The sequence below is a fragment of the Arvicanthis niloticus genome, chromosome 1 (genome assembly GCF_011762505.2).
Source record: "Arvicanthis niloticus isolate mArvNil1 chromosome 1, mArvNil1.pat.X, whole genome shotgun sequence".
NCBI classification, from domain to species: domain Eukaryota; kingdom Metazoa; phylum Chordata; class Mammalia; order Rodentia; family Muridae; genus Arvicanthis; species Arvicanthis niloticus.
The window spans coordinates 56,030,166-56,054,836 of record NC_047658.1 but is presented as its reverse complement, the minus strand read 5'-3'; the positions used below and the strand labels follow the sequence as shown (position 1 = coordinate 56,054,836).

At 44.3% G+C, this 24,671-nt stretch overlaps 1 protein-coding gene across 4 annotated transcripts in view; it reads right to left on the bottom strand.

The window, feature by feature from the left end:
* Window positions 1–24,274, bottom strand: part of Ctxnd1 (cortexin domain containing 1) — a 44,527-nt gene extending 20,253 nt beyond the window's left edge. Inside the window, exons 1-2 of one of the 4 annotated variants that reach the window (XR_013111423.1) lie at window positions 23,997–24,274; window positions 19,310–19,410 (exon numbers count right to left, since the gene is read on the bottom strand). The gene's annotated coding sequence lies outside the window, so the exon portion shown is untranslated. Of the gene's footprint in view, window positions 1–5,324; window positions 5,368–19,309; window positions 19,411–23,996 lie in introns of all 4 variants that reach the window. The other 3 variants (XR_013111424.1, XR_013111422.1, XM_076937212.1) reach the window with 3 other exon arrangements.
* Between the last annotated feature and the right edge of the window lie 397 nt (window positions 24,275–24,671).

Genomic DNA, 24,671 nt, shown 5'->3' with positions numbered 1-24,671 from the left:
ACTAGAGTGAATCTTGGGAAAGAGATTGTGTTGTTTCATATCTTTTCGTTTTGTGTTCCCCTTCTATTTCTAAGTCTCCCAGGTTGAAATGGACAGGTTTTTAGACTTTCTAGATCTATGGCCTAACAACTGATGCTTTCCTTGACCTGTGGTGACAGGCTCACATTGAGATAAACACAGAATCAGGAAGTGTTAGAAACCTTTAAAGCAGTTCACCATTATAGTGATATCTAACTGTATGGCAGGGACACTCTGTTTGAACATGTCATAGTATTGTGTGGGCTGCATGTAGTGCCTGTAAGGTCCTGGTCACACGATTAAATCATATACAAGTCTATAATTGGTGAGAAATTAGTGAAAACTGTAAGAATTTATTCACTGGCAAGCTTAAGATATACTACCATGGGTGACAGTATAGTGACGTCCACTCTTCCACAGAATGAAGAAACTGATCCTAGATATTCTACTGCCAACTTAGGCATATAAAAATACCAACTGTCTTCTTTTTTTAGGATTTTAAAATCAGTATTTTGTCTTGACTACAAACTTCTATGTAATAGGAAAATACTGATGACATAGATATAAAACTTTTTGTTTGGCATAAGTGCAAATGGATATTTTAGAGACTCTATGTCCTATATCTTATGCATTTTTGTGAGGCCAACCTTCTTGGTCCAGCCAACGCATACTAGAACAGAAATACAGTGTGGTATTCAGAATTATTCTAAGGACTTGAATTTCTAGGCTTAGAAGTTATTTCCTCTATAGACCCCAAATCTGTTGACTCATTCTAAAATGATTTTCTAGAGTTCTTGGGTCAGTAGGATTACATAAGGTAAAATCAATTCTGTTTCCAAATCTGCAGCAAAGTAATTGCAGATTGCATCCTGCTGGGCTGGCAGGCCTGATGATTGTCTCTAAAAGCCTCTGGTGATGTGGGTGTTACCACCATTAGCAAGAAGGAGGACTTTCAGTTCCTATCTTTTAAATATTCATAACCTCCTAAATGTCACAGACATGAGCACATGCTTACATACTTCTGTTGAGAAAAACGTCCAAGATTTTAATGAAGCCAAAGGTTCACAGGTCTTCCCGTGTCCAGCTAGGTGTGGCTGTGACTAACGGCTTTGAGGTCATTTGAATTTCTGTCCTGTCCTTTATTTAACTTGCTATTCATTATTGATTAGAATATTACATAACTCCAAGAGGAAGAGGCAACTTGGAGAATGCTGATAGATGTCAGATGATTATCGCCTGATACAACACAAAGACTTTTGTCTGGTTATTATTATCCTTGGGACAGTAAAGCAGTCTCAATATAAATTACACATCTATTGGCCTTCCTTTCTGCATTTATTCAGACTCACTTTCTATACTTTTTATTTATTTATTTTTTTGACAACTATCTTGGTCAATCTGGGTTGCTACAACAAAACCATCATGGGTGGCTTGTAAACAACAACCACATATTTCTTCCTCATTTTGAGGCTGGGGAATCAGAAATCAAAGAAAAGACAGGTTAGTTGTCGGTTGAGGACCTGTTGTGCATAGGCATCAATTTTTGGTGTGGCTTTTTATAAAGGAAAGAAAAGTGAAGCTTCATGAGACTCTAATTCTCTTTCTTTCCACCTGTCTGTCCTTTTTTTTTGGGTAGCGAACCTAGGGCCTATGGTCTAATCCACTGCACTATATCCCCAGTTCTTTCTTATTATTTATTTATTGCTTTTAAATTTAATTTATGTGTATATGTGTTTTGTTTGCATGTTTATCTACCACATGCATGCAATGCCTGTGGGAACCAGAAAAGGGCATCTGGGACTGAATTCAGAGACAGCTGTGAGCCTCTTGTGGGAGACAGGATTGAACCCTGGTCCTCTGGAAGAATAGCCAGGGCTCTCAACCACTGAGCTATCTCTTCAGGTGGTGGCAGCAGCAGCAGCAGCATCAACTACTTCTACTACTTTCTTCTTCTTCTTCTTCTTCTTCTTCTTCTTCTTCTTCTTCTTCTTCTTCTTCTTCTTCTTCTTCTTCTTCTTCTTCGTCCTCTCTTCCTCCTCCTCCTCCTCCCCCCCCCCTCCTCCTCCTCCACTACTACTACTTCTGCTAATTTTTAAACGGAGTCTTGCTTAATAGCCTGGGCTGGCCTTGATCTTACTCTTGAGCCCAGGCAGGCATTTAATTTGTGAACCACCTGTCTTAGCATCCCAAGTAGCTGTGATAATAGACTGGTAGGCTTTCAAAAGGGCTTTTTAATCCTGTTTCTGTTGGCTCCACCTCATGATCTAATCAGTCCCATTGCCTAGTCATAATACTATTGCACTGAAGATGAAGTGTCAGTCTCAAAGTTCACAGGACACCTTCAGACCACAGCACCAGCTTTACAGTCTTGCTAGTTCTCTCAATAATGAACTAAATTAATCACTGTCACTTGCTTATTCTACACTTGAATAGGAGTTATAATTTTAACATTTTCAAAAAATAGGCTTTGATACTTCCATTGTGTCCTTGAAAACAAGACTGTCAAAATTAAGACTCATTCCATCATTTACAGAGACAATATAATATCTTTATATTGCCTGTAAAGAAGGCAGACTCTTTCCTAAGGTCTAGCAGTTTTCCTTTCTTCTTAGTAGGTGATTTTATGCTACTTGATAGTCGAAGGTAATCTCCATGCTCTTCTAAAAGGTGTGAAGCTTTGCAGGTAGTCTGCCTACTTGGTGGTGAGGCCAAGAGAGTGTGAGAGTTTAGTGTCCTATGACATATGGGGAAGGTGTCATTTGTGTGCTTGTAACCAGTAGGTTATAGATACAGTTCTGGTCTGTCTGAATTTGTAGGCCTCTGTTGCTTAAGCCATTGGCTATAGCAACTCACTCTTTGTTGTCTGATTGCTTGGCTGAAGTAGATTCCCAGGAGCTCTTGTGTGGGCTGTAGAACCTGAACAGTTAGTTGTCTCCTATGTACTCAGTGGCTGACCCAGACCCTATAATGGACTTTCTTCTCACTGCCGATCTAAGAGTTATGAAGGGCCCTAGAGAAGGTTAACTTGGGCTGCAGTCATTCTGACCATTGCTTACAATTTCTTGTGTCTTTAAAGAAACGTATTTTCCCCCAAAACCATTAAACTTAGTACTATGGAGTCATTCATACAATTCTTGTGCTATTTTAAGATGTTGGACAACTCTGCAGTGATTCCTCTTGCCTCTCAGCTACGGAGGTTCATTCTTCCTTTCTCTCTCATGAGTTTATACCTTTGCCAATGCCCGGCCATGCAGCTCTTGACTTTCTGCTTTCTGCTTCTTTAGCTCTTGTCATCATTTTAATCTCCTGCCTTTGATTTTTTTCTTTGGGTTTAATTTACTTTTCTTTTTCTACCTTGCTGAGTTGGAAGCTTTCAATATTGATTTTTGACCTTTCCTTTTTTTCTAAAGTCCACATTTGGAGTTGAAACAATTCCTCTAAGCAATAACCTGCAAGCTCCAAATGTTTTAGGTTCTCCATTGTTTTCTTCTTCAATGGGTGAGTTGCTAAGGATGTTGCTTGATTCCCAAACTTTTCTAGTTATCTTCTTACCCCTGCTCTGTCTGTACTCCCTCTGTGCTCCACCTTGCTCCTAACTCATATGGGGAAGGGGATCTTCAAGGTGACATTCCTGAAGTCCTAGGCCAAAGGTCTCACTACTCCCAACTTCCCTGCATCTTGTCCTCAAATCTGACTAATAAGAAAGTTCTGGAGGCAGTCCTCTGACTTCCTCTCTCTTCCCTTGCCCTCTGCATTTTTGCTTCACCCTGTTACATTTAACTTAGCATCCCCTTCCTGAATGCAAGCCACCTCATTAAAAACGTGAGGATGGTAAACACCATGGGAGAGACTTATGAGCCAAGTCCTATACATCGTCTTGTGATATGCTAAATAAGAAAGGAAATGATAGAGTTTGGAAGATTGATTCTCAAAGAGAAAGTCTGACTGTTTTTCTGCTGCATCACTGTGCTTTGGTTGTTGATCTCTGACTACCCTTGTGCTTTTTTTTCCTGCATGCCTTCTGTCACATTCTCATCATCTCTCTACATGACTTGCACTCAACATCATGAAATGGGAAAGATCACATTGATTTGTTTAATGTTATCTTAGAACACAGAAGATGTCTATGCACACTGAGAACAGCAGCCACTGCTATTTGCCCGTAATTTATACTTTAGAAGATTTCCATTCATGGTATTTTCAAGCATGAACAAACAGTGGGATCTTGTGATTATTCAGCCACAAGACATGAAAAGACTGTGGAAATCTCGTGTACTCTGGGTGGTGCGGAGCTTCTGGTGTCAGGATGGGCCAGAGCCACAGGGATCAGTAACAGCTCCAGTTGTGACTGGAAAGAAAGATAGTGGGTGTGGGGGAGCATGGCTGCCAGAACAGGGTGGACCCTGGCTGTAGAGTTCCCTGAAGGCTGTCAGGCAGGAAGGACACTGGGCTGAGAACCAGACAGAGCTGCAAAGTATTGCAGAGATGGGAACGGCTGTGAACACAGCAATAGCCCTGGCTTCTGTGGCTGCCTTCCCTTTGAGTCTCGGAGGAATTGTTCATGATCTTGGCAATCTGCAAATACGTTAAGCCAGTGGCCAAAAAAGCAACTTGAAGAAATTGGATTTTCATTTCTAATCTGATTGCCATTTAATCTGTTGCCCTTTATGTGATTACTTACCATTTGCATTGCTAAGCCCTGGCAAAGAACCTCTCAATTGATTTTTCTTCATCTTGAGACTGTCTCACTTTGCAGCCCAGTCTAGACTCAAACGTGTGATTCTCCTGCCTCAGCCTTCTGAGTTCTGGGATGATGGGGGTTTTTTTTGTTGTTGTTGGTTTTTTTTTTTTTTTTTTTTTTTTTTTTTTTTTTTTTTTTTTTTTTTTTAATGTTAAGCAGCAGCATTCTTCTTCAAATAAGAAACTGAGTTGGGTGCCACAGCTGGGCAGTGACAGTCCTCTCGGCAGCATGGCATACCAGCTCTTGATGAAGATTTCCTTTCATAAAACCTTTCAAACCCTCAAAACCACCCAGGCATAGAGCTCGTAAGTAACATCTCCTGTCCCCAACAATGCACCTGCAGCAGTTTCTCTCTTCCTAAAGACAGGCAGAGATACTTAGCAGTTATGCCTCTGCAGTGTTGTCTTGCCAACACAGTTAGAACCCCAAAGGTCTCTGCAAGGAAAGCTAGAAACCACAGCCTTGGAGATATTTCCTGGGATGCAAATGGCTTCCTGATGGCTTCCTGACCGCCAGCCATGTGGCCTTAGACAAGCCATGCAAAGCCAAGTCTCAGTTTTCTTACCTTTACAATGAGATAGTAATGTCCCAACTGGCTCACTGGGTCTCTGAGAAAAACAAAACAATATAAAGACACAGCTCGTGTTTTTTGTGTTTACTGTTTCTTTCTGTAGATATCTAGTCCTCCAATCAGGTTGCAGGTATACAAGATGTCCCCATCCTCCCTGTCAGTGGTGGCTTTCTCACAACATGGCCCCTGTTCTCCACTGATAAGGGGGCATCCTGTAAGAACTAAGACCTCTAAGAGGCATCCACCCTGCCCAAAGTGAGCTTTAGCTGGATCTTCCTGAAGCTGGTAAGGACCAGACTGTGCCAATGCAGATGATGGTGGTGAAGATTCCAGGGAAAACTTCTCAAACCCACATCCTGTACAGTGATTCACACAGAATGTTGTAGGTAGCTGCAAGCCACCAGCTTGGCTGTCTCGGGGAGTGATTAATCTCCCTGAAATTAATGGTCCCTTAAAGGCAGCCACCACAGAGGCTGTGTGCATCCATAAAGCAGAATTCATTGCATCTGTAGAGATGTTTGCGAGGACAGATATTCCACCCCCACACTGGACACCCGAGGCCTCCAGAACCCATAGGGCTTGTCCATAGCTTCTAAGTGGCCAGGAATAAAGTCACCATTACAGCTCCTTGCTACCTCCTCTGTCCACATAAACAGAGAAAAAAAATGTATCTTCGGAACAGGGGTGGGCTTGCTAGGAACAAGTTTAGCGAGCTTGAGTCAGGGACAGATCAGGTGTGTAGTAATGGGGAACAGGGTTCTTGTATTCAAGGCAGAAGTCAAGAAACAAAGAAAACAGTCTTCTCATGAAAGTGCATTGCATACTTCATGTGGGGAGGGTTTGAGGAAATATATGGATTATGGAAAGCTGACATTTCGTAGGCTGCTCCTCTGAGCTGAGGGCATTTAAGATGGAATGTTGAGAACAAATAATTACTAGTGTGTTGTCTTAATCTAAGAAACGCATTAAGTCAGAGGGACAGTTAGAGTCAAAGATGTTAGACAGAGAATTAGGGCAGGAGTAGAGTCAGAGACAGAGGGAGACGGAGCCATGCTTTATGCAAATTATTAAAAAATAAACACCACCATTCCATCCTCTAATGCTTTGAAAAACCACTAATGTCAAAATGTCACCGTATCACAGGCAGCCAAGGCTGCTCCGCAGTACTCTATAGTACACTTTCGCTCTAGCCATTTTTGAACACACACTTGCTAAGATCCTTTCCTTTCTTCTTAGCCATGGCCCAAGACGGAGCCACAGTGAGATGATGAGAGCCTTAGACGGGGTGGGGGGGGGGGGCCGCTATCCTCAGCACATGAGCTCTGCCTATCCATGGCTGTGTGACTTCAGGTAGATTTTATGATTTCTCTGTGCTATTCAGCTAGGGCTCTTCTTCCTCTGTTCTCAGTTGCTCTTGGATTTTAACTGGAGGAAGCGGGTGGGGAACACTCTTGAACTGGCTGGGCCAGGTAGGCACAAGGTACCTCTTCTAAGCTAAGCAGATAAAGACCTGATATGTGGGTCGCCTCTGTTCCTTACCCCATTAGACTCTAGCAGGGACCCAAAAGGTTTCCAAGACCTATAAGCCTCAGAAACAAATTTCTTCCTCTCAGTGTGCAAAGTACCACCTCAGTCAAACTATGGGAAGGGGACAGGAGAGACATACCCTGAGCCAAGAGCCATCACATACCTGGGCTCTGGTGGAGTCACTTGTCAAGACACTGGCCTGCTTAGTTCTGAATCACATAAGAAACTCACCCTAAATCACACTCATTTGAATAGCCTAGTTGTGGGTTTGACTGACTGGGGCAGAAGGCATGCTGGGAGTGGCCTAACAAGACTGCTGAAAGCTTCAGGGGAAATCAAGTCCCAATTTCCATTTTCAGCCTGGCTTCTCTCCTGAGGAGGCTCAACCACACTGGAGTGTTCCTGGATATTGCCGTGGCTCTACAAAGTCCTCACTGTGTGATCAAGACAGGAGACCTTTCCCCTGCCTTCTCAACATTGTATGAATGCCTTATTTCCTCTTCTCAACTGGCTCGTGTATGGCTCTGCTCCTTGCCAACTTGGCAGTCTGGGGCATATTCTTATCCCTTCAAACCTCAGCTTGCTCTTCTGATAAATGAGACACACAATAATGTGCTCACGAAGTGGTGCTGAGGACCAAGCTAGGCTGATGCCTGTCAGGCCAGTAGCTGTGTTCCTGGCTCAGAGTAAACCCAGCACTGCACACTCAGGCACTCGGGCAGTGGCCCACTTTTGGTTGGGAGCTGTCCAGAAGTCCACAGGTTTAGATTGCTACATAACATGTCCCATAACAGCATGTATGCTCGATGGTGTAGCGTGGAGAGCTCCCGGAGAGTTGCTCCCATAGAGTAGGGCACTGAGATCATGTCCTCTGCACTGTGCTATTCCCACAGCATGGTAATATGACAGGGAGCAGTTGACAGCCCATGGTTAAGTCTGCTTTCCAGTCCAGGAGGTAGGAACAGCATCTGTGGCTTAAAATGGTTAGAAACCAGTGAAAAATGAAAACCATGAAATGTATAAGTATTACAAAATTCCATTTCTATGTTCATTGGTAGTTGGATATAGCCGTACATCTTGACCTACAAGTATCCACGGTTGCTCTGTCAACTGATGAGTAGCTGTGAAAGACCAAAGAGGAGACAAGTTTTTAAGTATTTCCATTCTGGCCTATTATAGAACATCATGCCAATTCCTCTTAAAGGTTCATCCAATGTAGCTGTTTTTATGATAAGCATTTCCTAAATGAGTGAGCATATCTTTTTGTCTTCCAAGTCATAAGTTGGCACTCCGAGTAGACAGAGATGCCAGGCAAGTTGTCTAGGGTCCTCATTTCTCTTTCACTTATCCTCGACATCACTCTCTCCAGCCCTGTGCTTTGCCTTCTGGATCTGCTCTGGATCTTGCTTCTGGATCTAAGTTCTTGTGTTCTAGGATTCTCCTGAGCCTAGAGTCCTCTACCCCTAGCTTTCTTCTCCAGTCTTTTACCACCCACTTCTGTCTCCTACATCCACTCCCAGACAAAGTATCTCAACCTGTGGCTTGCTCCACAGAGCCAAGTCCAGGCTCTCTGGCTTAGTGCTTCACAGAGCCAAGTCTGGGCTGTCTGGCTGAGACTTCAGACTCCTGTCCTGTGGGAAGTGCACTGCAGGCCACTGTCCTGCCCCACTGTTCCTCAGTATGTTCATTTTTTCATACCAGTCTTAGGCCTGGACTATCTGTCCTCATTGCCAGCCAGAGTCTGCAGGCCTGGCTTTGTTTTCATTTTCCCCAGAAGCCTTCCCTTATGGATTCCACTAAAGAGGTACTTACTAAGACAGTGGAGTGCAAGATCCAACCCTCTACTCGCGTGAGCCTCACATAAACTCTTAGAAGGCATACACTGAAAGAGGATGTTTACATGGTCCCCTGTTTTAGCAAGATTTCCAGAAGTTAAATACAGTGGCTACAGTTTGAGAACCACAGCCAATGTGGCAGCACTGACTCTGGGCTCATATCTGCAGATCTTTGAGAATCTATAGCATTTGGGAAATCAGGGTATAGAGAAGCTGAACTGGGGTTGCACTTCATGTGGATTTAACGACATGTATTCATTTAGTCCAAGATGGCTTTTGTATAACGAGCTCATTTGTAACAAGGTTTCAAAGGGTATTTGATGGTAAGGAGGATTTGAGTGTTAGATTTTCTGCTAGTTAACTATTTTAGGAACACATTCTCTTTGCTGTTGTATGCTCAGAAACTTATCGACAGGCCCTGATTTCTTAATTAAATGCAGGCTAGTTTGTGCTTAGAGACCTGCCATTGTCTAATGTTTCCTCGCCTTCACCCGTTCCCATGTATTTTCTTCCCCTACCCATCCCTCATGCTCGCTGGGATGCTTCACTTGGACTTGTCACCTCTTCCTGCTCTTCTTCCTTGAGCTGAAGTGGCTCAATCATCTGGGAAACTCTTATTAACTTTGCGTTATTCCAACATGAAATACTAACTTCTAGGATGACAAGAGGCAGTTCATCCAGTCTCACAGTGGCGTGGACAGTGCAGACAACCGGCAAATGAATGTCATCAATTCGTAGAGTCATTAAGATTCATCGTGCCTGAGAAAATTGGAAATGCCTCAAAGGCTGCCAGTCTGGTCATGAGAACATTGACAGGATCTCTTCACAGACATCCCATGACAATGTGAGTTATGAACTTAATTTTTTTGTGAGCCTAGTCAATAAATTATGATCAATTATGTAAGAAGACTGGCAATGTGTATTTTCTATAAAAATGACTATATAAATGTAATTAAGATATAAATAGTAGATCAAAGATCAGCCAAAATACATTTGAAAATGTCATGGAAGTGAAGTATGTGGCTGGCTCAGTTGATAGAGCATGAGATTCTGAAAAATCACAGAAGTAGCTTCAACAGTTACCTGTTTAAAAAAGATCCCTAGGAGCTGGTGAGAAGGCTCAGTGGTTAAGGGTACATACTGCTTTTACAGAGGCCCCAAGTTCAGTTCCCAGAACCCACGTCAGGCAGCTCCCAACCATCTGTAACTCCAGTTCCAAGATATCCAAAACCCTTTTCTGGCTTCCATTGTTCATGCATGTAAGCACACGCACATGCAGACACGGCAACATAGATAATGAACCAGAAGAAAAGACGTTCGTTTTTCATAGATTTTGTGAGGTCTTTGATATGCTTTTCCTTTTACAAACAAAACCAAAACCAAGTCATTTTATTATTTGTAATTTCCTGTGACTTTTCTCCTTCCAAATATTTGCTTTTGTACTTACTTTTGTTTCATTACTACAAAGGACTTCCAAATCTCATAACCTTCAGGAGCCATAAACCTTGCATATGCTTGGGTCTTTTGTGTCTAAAGGAGATCAGGTTTCTCTCTCTCTCTCTCTCTCTCTCTCTCTATCTCTCTCTCTCTCCCTCTCTCTGTCACTGTCTTGATTTCTCCTTCCTTCTCTTTCTCCTCTTTCCCACCTCCTTCTTTCTCTTCTCTCTTCCTCTCTCTCTCCTTCCCTCCTTCCCTCATTCCTTCTCTCTCTCCCTCCATTTCTCCATCCCTTACCCCTCATCTCTCTTTCTCTTTCCCTCTCTCCTTCTCTCTATTTTTTCTCCCTTTCTTCCTTCCAGTCTCTCTCTCCTCTCTTCTTCCCTCTCTTCTTTCCTCCTTCCCTCATTCCTTCCCTCTCTCCATTCCTCCTCCCATCCCACCCTCCCCATCTCTCTTTCTCTTCCCTCCTTCTCTTTACCCTTCTCTCCCTCCCTCCCTTCCTCCCAGTCTCTCTCTTTCTCTCTCCCTCCCCTTACCCCCCTCACTCTTTAGTTTGCCTGTCTTTATCAGCATCCCTTTGTGGCTCATGTCCACTGTTAAACTGCTATGAAAACTTGCACTACTTACTCACTTGCACACTCATCTCATTACTGCAGGTGACACCACCCCCTCCCCAAACCCTAGCTCTTAGCAGCTAAGTCAGTTCCAATTCGTCCTGTAAAGTTGAGTTTCTACCATCTGGAAGTCCTGAGAACTTTCCAGACATGCTGTTAAGGTGAACAGGATATTAGAAGCTAATTTGTCTCACTGATTCATTGATAAGAGCTCTTAAAGATGCATCTGCTTATTGAAGACACTCTGTTCAAGATATAAAAAACTGGAGCAAATGCCACTTAAACTGAAAATAAATCCAATGACTAAAGGCATATACAGCAGTTACTGTCACTTGGAGATAACAGGACAGCAGTATGACTCTCCTTCCAGGCTCTAGGGTCTCTAGGGACCTGGAGCACCCCTCAGGACAGCTTGGCTTCCTTTGTTTTCTCATTTTGTTCTATCAGGCCCTGAAGTAGTGCACTAGGGATCTTCATCTTACAGAGACATACATGGTACCCCAAAAGATGCCAAACATCTGAAGACATGGTCACCTGACCACCACCCCTAAACCTGGCTGCAAGCTCCGCTCTTTATCTCCCACACTCTGCCAGCTCCAGACCTTTCTATTCAAGACTTAAGAGGAGAACTGTATGATCTTTCATATAAAAAAGGTACAGAGGCCAGTATCAGCTGGAACTAGGACTGAGAGGTGAAAATGCCTGTGGGGTAACTGATAATCTTGAATCAAGGCAGGAGGAACTCAAGAAGGGCATCTTTGGAGGAGGCTTCCTACTAAAGAGTGATCCCACTCTGTGAGAATGAGTTCGTTTTAGATAGGAAGAGGTAGCAGAAGACACATCCCAATTTTCCATATCCAGATTTCTGAAGAGCAGTGTGCTTCTAGGCACAAAGATCTGCCTCGCCTCTGCTCCTTCCCCCATTCCCCTCCCTTACCCTTGTCACGTAATACTTTTCTAGTCCCCTAAATTCTTAAATACAATATGGGTTTTCCCACTTTTAGGTCTTGTTCAACAGACCCTTTGGCCTCAAGACCTCAGGAAATCTTACCAATCTAAATGGAAGACTCCTTTTGGGGTTACTTTTGATGTTCAAAGAAGTAAAGGCTTGCAGGGCAGTGGTGGTGCACGCCTTTAATCCCAGCACTTGGGAGGCAGAGGCAGACGGATTTCTGAGTTCGAGGCCAGCCTGGTCTACAGAGTGAGTTCCAGGACAGCCAGGGCTACACAGAGAAACCTTGTCTCAAAGAACAAACAAACAAACAAAGTAAAGGCTTTAGCAGCTGTGGAGGCAGGGAACCCTGCACTTCCTCCTCTCTGCTTTGGTGTAAGTGGGCTCTCAGTAACTATGCAGGAAGAACCATTCTGCCTTCCCACACTTCCCCATAGTTATAGAGTCACAGGTGCCCATTGGTGCTGATGCTAAGCGTACTTGTCTGGAAGAGAGCCTGTTGTTGGCTTTCCCTTCCCACCCACACCACCACAATGGCAACATGCTGTTAGCCAAAGCTTTGAGTCCTGATAAGTCAGTGTATTCTGAAAACCACAAGGCCAAGCCTCCTCCAGGACATCTGTCTAAAGCAGACTGAAGGAGGAGGAGCAGAAATGCCAAAGTCATTGTCTTCCCTTCCCACGATCAAGGAAAGCAGATGCGCAGAATGATAGCATGCCCTTTCTTCTGTCAGCCTCCCCTGTTGGAAACACTATTATGCCCATATCCCACTTTTTCATTCCAGTGTTACCCTGGTGAGGTAGGTAGGACAGGAATGAGATGAAAAAACAGAGGTTCACAGCAGCTGCTCGCTGCATCTATTCATGTATCATGCTGTGCAGGCTGTGAAGACCCCGGGTAGCTAAAGAGACATGGAGGCAGGTACAGGTTCCTGGTACAAGCTCTCCTCCAGAGAAGTACACTCAGCATCAGGACCAATGGGCACCTGTGACTCTACAGCTATGGGGAAATGTGTGTGGGGTAGGGGCAGGATGGCTCTTCCTGCATAGTTATTGAAAGTCCACTTATATCTGTATGATAGTAGCTCTGAGAGCCTGTCTAAAAGGAACTCCTGTACCCTGGATGTCCTTCACTGTGCTTTCAGGATGTGGTGACAACTTAGAATCTCTGAAGTACGCAACACCCCTTGCTCCACAGTGGGAAAGCAGATCAGTGAACCAGGGCAAGAAGATTTTTTATTTCTTTTATTTTTCCCCCCTCCTGGTGCTGGGGATTGAACCGAGGTCTTATGCATGCTATGCAATCATCCCACCGCTGAGCTTTATCCCCAGGCCTTCACTTTTGAAGTCAGGTAGGGTCTTGCCATGCAGCTGAGACTGGCTTTGAACTTGCTAAGTAACCCAGCCTGGCCTTTAACTATTTTTTCTGCTTTTATCTAGCTGACAGTAGGGGTTAATAGAAAGGCTTCAGGATTTGGACACTGTGAGGCAAGAATGAGAAGCCAACCTAAAGCTCCATCTGAGTCCTTGTCCACCGGAACAGAGAGTTTGTATCTTTCTGTACTGGAGTATCCCCAAGTCTGAAAGTCTGCAGCAAGTTTAGCTTACTAATCAATTTCCATGGGATACCTAAACCAACGCTCACAATGTGGTGTCTCTTCATGTTGACCTGAACAAAATTCTATGATGTTCTCATTTGAATTTGCTGACTACTGGAAGATTTCACATGATACTTGAAGTCTTTGCTTTTGGAAAATAGTCTAGCTACGTCGGGGGCTGCAGTTTGGAGCAGTAACACAATATCGAAACTGAGTTACCAGCAACCTTCAGACTGCCTATAGGTCTGTTCTCCAGTGTCCCCCATTCTTTGTCCCTCAGACCCATCTGTTTCAGTCATCATGACACTTGCCTGACTTCCACATACATCTGATTTCACCATCCCATGAACATGTGGATTACAAGGAGCAAGCGCAGGATGAAAGCCTTTACTTTCCTGAGAGTCCTAGAACCTTGGATTCATAAGAGATTTGCTGGACAGCCACACAAGCTGTAGCCTCTACCTGCCACCTGTCAAGAGTCCTCTTCCCTCAGGAAGGTGATGCCAAGTATACTTGCTGTTTTCCCTAACCTGACACACAGAACAGATAGATGCCAGTCGGTACAGGCTTGGTGGAAAGGACTCCAGGGGATCCTATATGGCTTACAGAATGGGGGGTTGTTATAAACCACTCCAGGTTAGCAAAGCCAAGCTATGGCCCCTGAGCCTGGGGTTCAATGCACATCACGTGGTGTCTATTTCAATGTGTACTGGGGCATCTGGAGATTCCATTTGCCAATTGTCACCTCAGTACAATTCCTAAGACGGAAGGAGAATATGGGTGACCACTTGGGATGAGTGGTGAGGGGTGGGGTTGAGTCCTACACTGGCAGAATCTTCACAGGCTGGCACACCCAGGACGCACACACACCTTACACAATTGGCCAGAGTTACCCTCCAGGGTGTAGGTAGCCCAGTAGGTTTCTTTGCTATTCTCAACTTTCTTCCCTGCATTTCTATGAAATTTAGATATAGATCCCCTCCCTTTGTATTGTTGATACTGTCCTGAATTGGGCTGGGGGGTGGGGGCTGGAGGCTCGGGGTTGCACCCACCTACCACCAGTTGGTGAATCCTCTCATCTCTTCTCATAAGTATTGTGACACTCCGTCTCTGGGACTGATAGCCTAGTTGGAGTAGATAACACAATGAGTGATTTATCTAAGTGGGAAGAGTTGGCTGTCAGTGTTAGGGCAGAGTAGTAGCTGTTAGAGAAGCCTGACACTTAGAGCCATCCAAAGGGTAAATTAGTGTGGCTTTCCTGAAGTTCCTGTGTCTGCACCCAGCTACTCACTCCTCATTCATCTCCATCTCCACCTCCTAGCCACCAAGGGTGTGGGAAATTGGAAAATCAATCCAGCATCTATTCATTACACTTCCCTGCTAGGAGTCCTTGAAAATGTCTGCCTAGTTTTGGCTGAACATAAAGCAGTTGTGCTTAGCCTCTACCAACACCTTCTTCCTTCCGAGTTCAGCAAGCAAGCTTCTGAGGCTGAGATGAAGCCAGAGGATGTAGGTAATGTCCAGGCTCAAGGCAGCAGCAGGATGTGTCAGAATCAGGAGGAGCTACAGTGATTCTTGTACCATTCTTGACCAACCAAGCCTAGGTTGGCAGAAAGAGGCTGGGTCAGTAGTTACCTGCTTCTCAGGTAAGTCACTGCTCAGGCAATCTGGGACACTGCCCATGTGCACAAAAGTTGGAGAGGTCTTAGTTTCAGTACTGCCCTCCTGACAATCTGGTGGTAGCGTTTTCTCCTAGTCAGTGAAGATAGGCTCACAGCAAATCTAATTCGTGGGACCAGGGTTTGGATAGTTCTGGCAGCAGGCATGAGGACAGCCCAGATACTACTCTCTGAGATTGGAGCCAAGGAAGCACAAATGATTAGAAATTGCTCTCTGAGAAGTTTCCTGGCACTGCTGTTGCCACGGGTCCCAAAGCCTGTCAGCTGGATCTTTTCCAAAGGGAAGGAAGCACCTCCCAAGCCAGCCAGACACTTCATATGTCATCAAGACTCTCACATGGTATTCCATCAATGTCTCAGAAGCATCCACCTAGCTCCATCTCAGAACCAAGACATTCCATCAGTGTCTCCGAAGCATCCACCTAACTTGAAATAAATATTAGGGTGGGCAGTGGAGACAGAACCAAAGCCTTGGGTTTAAAGAAATAATCCTACCACTGATTAGCACCAGGGCTTGAGTGACCTCTTTTACAGTTTGGCCTCAGATTCTAGGATGGTTATGTCTGATGACCAGAGTGCTCATCTCCTAAAGTCAGAGTGAAGGTGTAGGTGTGGTGGCAATGTGGAAAGAACCCTCCAGAGATGACTATGCCTACCAGCTGTCATCAAACTCCTTCCACAGGAGCTGACATTTCTCCATGCCACAGCACCAAGACCTCTATACTCTGTCCCCAGACAGCTTCACCAAGCATCGTGCCCTTGACAATCTGTTTACCTCAAGTCTAAAATAAATACAGTTTCCAATGAATTTCTCCAGGTTATTTTTAAATAACAATGAGAGTCATTACTTCAGTCTTGAATGTAGGAAGTGACTGGACTCTGCTGGTGGAAGTACTGTGTGTTTTGGCATATGGTGGTTGAGGTCGGCGTCTCGGAGAATTATTACTTACAGCCCCAGTCCCCAGCCTTGGGAAACGCACAGATGAGGTTCTTCAGGTGTAGCTTTCAGGGCAGTTGATATGGCAGACCAAATGTCATAAAGCAACTGTCTCAAGACAGACCAGAAAAAAAGTGGCATGGTCTTTGCTTCCACAGCCCTGCAGGTCACATAGCATTACTTTTGATTCCTTTTGCCCACCAAGGTATCCTCCAAAGCCCTCTCAGTGTCTGAGGGAGGGAGATAGACTGGTCTACTTTATGATAACTGACTGCAAAAAAGGATACGCTGACCTTAGTCCCTTCTACCCCTGCTCTCGCCACTTGAAACACTGCGCCTGACTCTGTGGCCCATATCCCACCTCCTATACAGAACCTTCTCCAGGAGCCTCCAGAACCTCTCCAGGATTTATTATACAGGACACATGGGTCTCAGTGCTTATGAACAGTTTCCTCTGCTTTCTTTTCATATAGCCCATTATTTTCTAAATATAAAACCATCACAAAGATACAGAAAAGTAGCAAAAACTGGAGGAAATACTAAGATACTGGTCATGGATCTGGGATTACAGTTAGTCATTACCTCTTTTTATATTCTCCAGAATATTATGAAAATTTCACATAGAACACCAAGTGTAGTCAAAAAAGTATTTCCAAAGGAGATTCTATAGGGGAACTGGTTTTGCACTTAGTTATAGAGTATACATTTAGCCTCACAAGAGTCTGTGCTCACTCGTCAGCACCACAAACAAACCACAACCACAAAAATATAACTAGTAAATGCTTACTGTGAATCTGCAGGATGCAGCTATGCAAATTCTTCTTCTCCTAAAGAAATACTTTGTCTATAATCCCAAAATTCATTTTATATAAAGATGGAAAAACACACACACACATGCACGCGCACATGCACACGCACACGCACACACAAACGCACATACACAAGTCCTAAAATGAAGGCAGACTCTTTTACTACTGGTACATTAAAATTGGAGCAATCCTGAGCTTTTACTACACAGTGACAACTGTTAAAAGGGACAATGGCATCAAAGCTAGCAACCCTGTGGTTTCTCTCCAGGTACACGTCTTATCTTTGTTCTATGATTTTTCTAGGCAGTAGTAATGAAGATTGTGGCTGCATGTGCTGGACTGAGAAGCTCTGGATATGGACACATTTGACAACTGATGGTGTCATGGCTTTTGTAGAAAGCAGAAAATTAGCAAATGTCCTTTCAAAGTCTGCTGTGGGAGTTAACATGGATGTGTGTATTTATAAGGGCAAAGAGGACACTTACTTTTCTGTCAGATGTTTAGCTGTAGATATTGGATGATATAGAGTTCAGGTCAAGCCAGTGTGTGATACACTGATGCATGTGCCCAAGGCCAGTCAGTGACTCTCATACCTGAGGCTCAAAAGTTCTATCCGTTTGTTCAAAATGTGCATTGTTGCTACTACACCAGGAAGTTCTGGTCTACAGAGGTCAGGATTGGGCTCCTGACTGTAGTTTACAATGAGCATTTTGAATGATTCTTTGGGCATCACTCTCGTGCCTTCTGCATGATAAGGTGCACTCTCCTAATTAATTCCTAATTAGGAATGTGCCAAACACATTCCCTGGGCCTATTGTATGGTGAGCATGATGCTGGATTAGTCACACATAGTTCTCAATAAACTTACCTTAAATTTTAGGAGACTATATTCCTGCCTCTATTTTATCCTGAAGAAAAGGTAGCTCTGTGCAGCAGGGGAATACATGTGCTATTCACCTGGAAGCAGAATTAGGATCTGAAGCCATGTCAGGGGAGTTTGAGAACAGAGGCTCCTGTGCATCTTCAGGGTAATTACTCTCATGGTTCTGAAATTGCTCAATATGCCAAATGGGTCTTGACAACTATATCTTTCTTCTCACCACCTTTACAACATCTTAGAACAGTGTCCATGTAAGAAAGCTCTCTCAGATCCCCACCCAGTTGGAACTTCTGAGGGCCTTTCAGAGACATTCCTCCTGTTGAGTCAAAGGGTTAAGTTTAGGGTAAGGCTTTTGACTGCTGATTTCAAGGAGGCAAAAATCCCCTCCTTGGCACCACAGGTTGGAATACCCACTTCCAGTTGTGAAGTAAAGGGGCCCGTGGAGAGTGGCAAAGGAGCAGGACTCAAATCCTTCCTCTTCTACAATAGTTTAGAAATCCTGTATCTTTCTCAGATAAAATCTCAATTATCAGGGAAATCGCTGAAGAAGAAAATGAATTCTCAGAGTGCTGGATTCCAGTGGGCATGGATATTGATTAACAATGATGTCCTCGTTCACTTACAGATGTGGCTGCCGGGGAGAGCACGGCTTTCATTGCTCTGCTTGCTAAAAGTGGCAGCTTCCCTCTATTCTTCGGCAGAGCTGAGAATGAATATGTTAATATTGTAACTGGGACACAGGGAAGGGGACACAGACTTTGCTGGTGACTGAACAATTCTTCTATAGAGTTGCTGCCAGTGGAATGGAACTCCCTTCCTGGGAGTTTGGCTCAGAATATCTATTTGTCAAATCAATTGGCCCAGTGAAGACAAGGGCCCCTATGAGACTTCAGTTAATAAGAGAGGGCAACACTGTTTTCCAGGAGTGGGGTCATCTTGGAAGATGAAGGCCATGCTGTTAATGAGGGTCTGGTTGGCAGGTCCACCTAGCCCTTCAGAGTCCCAGAGGTCCCTGTTCTCGTGCACAAAGCCTCCTTGCTATTCCAGTATGCCCTCTGCCTTCTCAGTGTGCAAACATTCCAAACTGTAACTCTCATTCTCTCTAGTGCCTTAGCAGTATAGGTAACACATAATTTAAGGTAGACAGTACAAGGCAGAGACACACTCCTATCAAGCCAAGCAGAAGAGCATCAAATAATCTAGACTGGGTGTGTCTGTCTGAGGATACTTGGGACATGGTGGACTATACAGAGGCACATTTTGTAAGATGCTTGTTTGGCTTGGAAGAAGCAAGGATGTTAGGAAGGAAGGAGGGGCCAACCCTTTCAGAAGTTTCACCTTCATATTGTTTACCTGGCTGAAAATTTCTGACTGCTTCCCATCAATCATGATACCTCCACTAGGGATCATTTCTCAAGCCAACTTAAGGCAACTCTTAAGGATTTCAAGGTCTCATTCACTACCATGATCAATTAGTAATGCCAGCTCTAGACATATGGAGGTGTGACAAACACAAGGCATTTATTTACAATCTTCTAGAATATAAGAAGTTCCATTTGAACTAAGGAGAACCTACATTGCCAACGAGAAAGAGGTATGATGATTATATGCAGTTGTCAGTTATCGATCTTCAGATGACAAACACATGTCACCAGGCCCACAGAGCATGAAAATTCATGTCCAAGGAAAGGACGTTGGACTTCACTCACCTTATATCTTCCAGCCTGGACTGCAGGAACAGCACCACAGTTCTTGTCTTTCTAACCTGTTCCAACCTCTGGGGGTCACCTTAGAGTCTCTTCCCATCATTCTGTCCCAAAGGCAAAGAAGAAGTCCTTGGTTTTCTAATGGGGCCAAGTACTAAAAGTCAGATCTTTTAGAGACAGAATATGAAACTCTCCAAAGGTCAGAGCAAAAACTCTACATGAAAGCAAAATGTTATTGGGGCCATTGCTGACTACTCAGGGTCATATCTCCTGTCACTAGTAGGTTTCAGTAGAAACATCTGAGAGGTTCAAGTCTAAATAGCTAAGTGCCTTTTCATTTCACTCCTCTGCCTGGGCCTGTCCTTGCCAAGTGACACACCAGTCTTTCTATAAATATGTGTAACTATTATGAGTCAATTAAGAGCAAAACAAAGACCTTTAAAAATTCTTGGACTTAGACCCCAAGGAGTTGCCCTTAGGGAGGCTCTTGCCCTGCTCTTAATCTAGATCTGGGGTGCCTTGTCTAGCATTGCTTCAGGGATGGACCTGAGTGGATTGGCAAGGGAATGAAGAAAAGAGAGACAAGCAGACATGGAGGCAGAAAACTGGGCTCATGGAGGAGGTGGTCTCAGCTCTCTGCTAGAGAAACTAGCACCACAGAAGTGCAGCGTGCTTATTATGTAGGGTCTAACATGGAGGCAGGGTTTATAGTATACAGCTGGATCAAGTAGACTGGTTTAACTAATCTTGGTAGAAGTAGTCTCTTTAGGAAAGCATTCTTCAGGCTATAAATATCCAGGCAGGTTGGAGGCAGTACATCCACACGTGGGTCTGAGGAAGACTTTACCACTTCCCTATGAGCCTCACCCTGGTGGCTGGAAAACGTTGACATTTTCCCATGGGTCTCATGTCCTGCCCATGTCAATAACACATTCTCAGGGATTCATTCACTCAATGATTCCTCTGCTGTCTACCCTAGGGTAGGGTTCAAAAGCAGTCCTGGGCAAACAACCAGGCAAGATACTATGAAAGAGGATGAAGGAAGGTTACATGATCTCTGGTGGATGTTCATTTGTGTAGAGTGTGGCTATGGGGATCTCTTATAAGTTTGTGGCTCTATGGGGATTTGAGAGTAGGTATCCCAACCCCAGTTCTTCTAGTTAGTGACACCACCTCCCTATATTACTTTAGGAATGAATTTCACAATGACACTTTTACCTGGAATGGATCAAAGCAATGTAATCAAGGGAACACATCAAGGGGTCCTTTAGGAAATATCTACCACAGAAGTCTGTGTTCAAGGACATGCTATGGAAATCTATTGACCATTATCGCCCATTGTGAAACCACAGGAGCAGACTATAGGAGGGACCAGCCAGCAAGAATTGGTTCTAAGCACGGTGTATCAAATGCCTGCCATGTGCTGGGCTTATTCACATAAAGTATCAATTCCAATTCCAGCTCCAGTTCCTACATCACTCCAGCAAGGAAGGCAGTATTTCCCTCATCTCTAAATTTAGAGACGGAGTCCTAGAGGCAGAGAAGAACTTCCGGGGGATAATAGGTAAGCCATGGCCAATAACAAAGGCTTCCATCCATAGGTGCCAAACATGAAAAAGACCTCATACAATGGAGTCTTCAGAAAGTGGAAGTAGTTATCACCATGAAGAGCACCTCTGTGATTTTTGTGTGTTGACTCTATCAGAGATTTTTTTTTTCTTTAAGTAACGTCAGGCAATGAGTACAGTTCAGGGAAGAACGGAATCATTTTCAAATATCTTCATGCCACTTTGGAACCCAAGTTCTCTCAGTCTTAATCAACCTTGATTAATTGAGATTGTTCCTTTAATTATGAGTTTCCTCATCAGAAAATGGAGATAAAAATGAGACTCTGAGGGTTGGTGAGCTAGTTTGGTTGGTCAAGAGTCTACTTAAAAACATAAAAACCCATGTAAAAGCTGGGCATAGTGCCTCATGTCTGTAATGCTAGTAAGTAAGGCAGAGACAGGAGTATCTCATTGTCCCACTGGCCATCTGGCCTAGAAATATCACATGAGAGATCCTCTTTTAATGAATGATGTAAAGAGTGGTTGAGGAAGACACCTAATGTAGACTTCTGAACTCCACATGCACCCCACTATGCATATGCACACTTGTACATGCATGAACATGTACACACATATACTCCACTACTCATATACATACATAAAATGTTATGTGAAAGTTACATGAATGTTCATACAGAATACTTAATGTATGGCAGGTACTTAATAAGAGCCACTGACTTGGTATTGATTATTCTGGGACTTAATAAATAAGGGAACCAGAAAGGTCACTTGCTTAATGTCATCTGATTAGTTACAGAGCCGGAACTAAACTCTGACCAGATTCCCTTATACATACACCCACGAGCCTTTCCTCTAAGGAGTCCAGGATAACTAATTTCTTCACAGCACCCATCCTGAGTCAGCAGAAAACACAGATTTCCCTTTGCTAACTCTCTGATGGGAGGAGGCAAGGATGGCACATTAGGAATATTTCCTTCCAAAGCAAATACTAAAACATGTCACTTCCAAGAACAAACTTCAGTTACTTAAAACGCCCATAAACATGGAGTAACTCCAGAACCTTCAGTGCCCAAATTTAGAGCCAGTGAGCCATTTTTTCACATTTGAACTTATTAGAAGCATTAACCTCAGAGACCTGGAACCCTGTCAGTTTTATAAACAGGGTTCCTTCTACTGTGGCCAGGCAGGATAATGTAAGGACATTTTCCTTGATGTCATTTCAATTTCCATTTAAGTCTTGGAAATAGTGTTGAATTTGAGCCATACTGTATGTGAACTGTCACAGGGAGGCTGGTTTTGAGGCTGTGCTGTGATATTGAGCCCTTGTAGTGTAAATATTTGTCAAGGAAAGATTAACTAGTGAGGCAATATATTCAGAATGATTGCATCTTTCATTAACCCAGTAAGGAAACAGGCTGGAAAGATACACAATTTGCTAAATCGCAGTAAGCAGCCATTGAATTTCTAGTTTTTTTTTTTTTCAGGCACATACATGGGTGCTTCTCACTAATGTATACATATCCCTTTCCACTCTGTCCTTGTTTATAACAGACTTACGTTTTGTTCTTTAACAGCCTAAAAGTTGCTATGATTTCTCCACATGCAGGTGAATTCAGAAACATAGATCATGCATTCATTACTTGCATTTTCCTCAGAAATAATAAATGGCATTGGAAAAGTGATTAGGGAATTAATCCCTTGAAACCAGAGTATCTTAATGCAGTGGTACATAGAATAAGAGAATAGCTTCCTCACAGTTCCTTGCTTGGCCAAATGTGAGGCCATTTGCTTCAGAGTACTTTCGTAAAGCAGGGGTTTGCTTGCACACCCTCATGTGTTCTCAAAGCTGGTGCAATACCATACTGTGAGCTACCTCCAAAAATATAACCTTTACCAAAGTCCAGTTTGCAAATCACACCCAAAGCCTTGGTGTTCGGCTTTATGATTGCCTAAACCCACTTTGCAGAAGACCATGAATTGCAACGAATCAGATTGTTACAGCCCTGCTCAGGAAACTGCTTGCTGTGGGTGAGGGAAACCCGGGGAGTTGTGATGCTGGACTGACAATTCACTAGACAACATATTTGTGTGGAGAGGGGTAGCAAGATTGCATGGATTACAGTGTCAGGCCAAAAGCTTAGATTCTCTGACTGGGATTTGGGAAGCCAGAGAAATCCCAGAGGATGTGGGGGTACAACCTCCAAGTTGATGCTGAAGTGGTTACAAAGGGAATCTTTCCCAGGAAGGCAGCAGGGATGTTGGGTGAGGCTTCGTTTCTGGGTACATAGTTACGTCTTGAGAGATCATTGTGACACTAAGACCCTAGAGTGCAGCCCGTGAGAAGATTCATAGCCTTGTACAGAGACTTCCCATTCCAGAACTTTCCCCTTGGGCAAAAAGACTATTATCAAATTTAGCACAATAACACAGTTTTCACAGAATCGCCGGAAACATTCTCCACTGACATGAGAAAAAATATTGAAAACTGAGTTAGGCTTTTCACAGAGATCAGGACAAAAATCCTACTGAGACTTGCCATTTCTTTAGAAAGACTTCCACCGACAGAACTTTCCCCAGAAGTCCCATCAATCATGACCTTCATCAACTACACTGATGAGAATCTGTTCTCTGCTGCTGACAGCCACAAGCACATGGAATATTCGGCCCTGAACTTGACAAGAGGGAATTGGTAACTTTGATTCAGTTTCAACGCTCGCTCGCTCCTTTGGATCCCTTAAAGGTTGGTGGAGGAGGGTTTCCCATGGGGAGGTAATAAATCTGAACCCAGAATTAACAGCTCCCTGAATCTTGAGACCAGAGTCCCCTAAGACAGCTGTTTACTGCAAAGCGTTGCCTTGTGCCATTCCATCCCAAGCGCTGCATTTACTGGCCTCTCAGAACCGGCCCTCCTGGTTAACAGCTAAGGTATTAGACACTGGGCTGTCAAGGGGTCCTGGTGACAAGTCCTCGCAGGTCTCCTAGCGGCCAAGGCTTGTCCAGGCTAGGCCCGCTGCTTTTGCAGATCCCATTCCAGCTACCTGGGACGATCTCCCGCAGGGCGGACGGTGCTGCGCCCCCGCCCCGCTAGAAGGATGCTCTGGGTGATGCTCCTGCAGTCTTACCTGGCCAGGCGAGTCTGGTGCTCTCGGGATCTAAACGGGCCAGCCCCCAGCTCCGGAAGCCCGCGGCTCAAGTGCTGCGGTGCCTCTCCGGTGGCTCCAGGCACCGGACTCAGGCTCCGGGCGCGCGCTCCCCAAGTCCAGTTCGGCGGAGCAGCCGGACTGCGGCTGAGTCAGCGCCTGGCGGCGGCGCGGTGACCCCCGGGCAGCCGCCGAGAGCGGCTGTGAGCAGAGCCGAGGCCGCCGTGGCATTTTAAAGGCGAGACTTGGACGCTGTTCAAGCGGAAACGCAGGGAGAAACTTCGGCCCCCGGTGCAGTGCCGCCTGCTCCGGGAGGGCGCCTAGGCTCTGCAAAAGTCTCTCTGTAAGATGAAAAAGCAAAAACCAGACCTCCAAAACACAAAACTTCCCTACACGAGGATTCTTAGAAATCTCCATTAAAGTTAGAGATCAGACTAGGAGGCCAGTTTGCAAAGTGCTGGAAGCAATTAGGCAAGAGAAAGAAGAAGGGAGGCAATGAAGTCTAAGTTACTGAATCTGTCTTGGCATATGTAAAGGGTTTAAGGGGGAAACCAGGAGGAAAACAGTTTGCAAGGAATCGATTGTGTTAGCAAAATCCAAAGTAAAGACAACAGTTACTTAGTAGTTCCCAGAATGAGCTGGTAGGTCATGATATAA